This window comes from Rhincodon typus, chromosome 19 (assembly GCF_021869965.1).
Source record: "Rhincodon typus isolate 14 chromosome 19, sRhiTyp1.1, whole genome shotgun sequence".
Taxonomy (NCBI): domain Eukaryota; kingdom Metazoa; phylum Chordata; class Chondrichthyes; order Orectolobiformes; family Rhincodontidae; genus Rhincodon; species Rhincodon typus.
The window spans coordinates 655,683-656,795 of NC_063350.1; the positions used below are offsets into that span (position 1 = coordinate 655,683).

General features: G+C 43.2%; 1 protein-coding gene across 1 annotated transcript in view; it reads right to left on the reverse strand.

Annotated features, from left to right (window-relative positions):
• LOC109923880 (myosin heavy chain, cardiac muscle isoform-like) overlaps positions 1-1,113 on the reverse strand; it is a 73,125-nt gene that overhangs the window by 54,235 nt on the left and 17,777 nt on the right. The window lies entirely within an intron of this gene.

Consider the following 1,113-nt stretch of genomic DNA (forward strand, 5'->3'; position numbering starts at 1 on the left):
CTGGTCAACTAATCCTCTATCCATGCCAATACATTACCTGTAATACCATGCAACTTTATCTTATGTAGCAGCCTTTGGTGTGGCACCTTGTCAAATGCCTTCTGGAAATCCAGATACACCACATCCACAGGCTCCCCATTGTCCACCATGCAAGTAATGTCCTCAAAGAATTCCACCAAATTAGTTAAACATGACCTACCCTTCATGAACCCATGCTGGGTGTTCCCAATGGGACAATTTATATCCAGATGTCTTGCTATTTCTTCCTTAATGATAGATTCAAGCATTTTCCCCACTACCGAAGTTAAGCTAACTGGCCTATAGTTACCTGCTTTTTGCCTACTTCCTTTTTTAAACAGTGGCATCACATTGGCTGTTTTCCAATCTGCGGGAACCACCCCAGAGTCCAGTGAATTTTGGTAAATAATTACTAGTGCATTTGCTATTTCCCCCATCACCTCTTTTAGTACCCTGGGATGCATTTCATCAGGGCCAGGAGACTTGTCTACCTTTAGCCCCATTAGGTTGCCCAGCACTGCCTCCTTAGTGATAATGATAGTTTCTAGGTCCTCACCTGCTATAACCTTCTTGCCATTAGTTTTCGGCATGTTATTTGTGTCTTCCACTGTGAAGACCGACACAAAATAACTGTTTAATGTCTCAGCTATTTCCTCATTCCCAGTTATTAAATTGGCCTTCTCATCCTCTAAAGGACCAATGTTTACCTTCGCCACTCTTTGACGTTTTACATACTTATAGAAACTTTTGCTGCCTGTTTTTGTTTTACCAAAATGCAATACCTCACTATTATCCAACTTAAAATCCATCTGCCATTCCTCAGACCATTAGCCCAACTATTTAGGATCACTTTGTAACCTTAGATAACCTCATTTTCACAGTCACCCAGTCAGACTCTCTGATTGATGGAATCTACTTCCTATTGGCCAATTGCTGAATATTTCCACCCAAAGCTCTGGATAAAGGAGTCAGCAACGTTTGGGTGTGACCCCGTTTCACATCCTCGGTAAGGCCAAAGAAGACCAGCATTGAGGGGGGAGTGAGGGCTCAGTGAGGGGTCTGTGAAGGGGAATGAGGCAGCAGTGATGGGGGAGT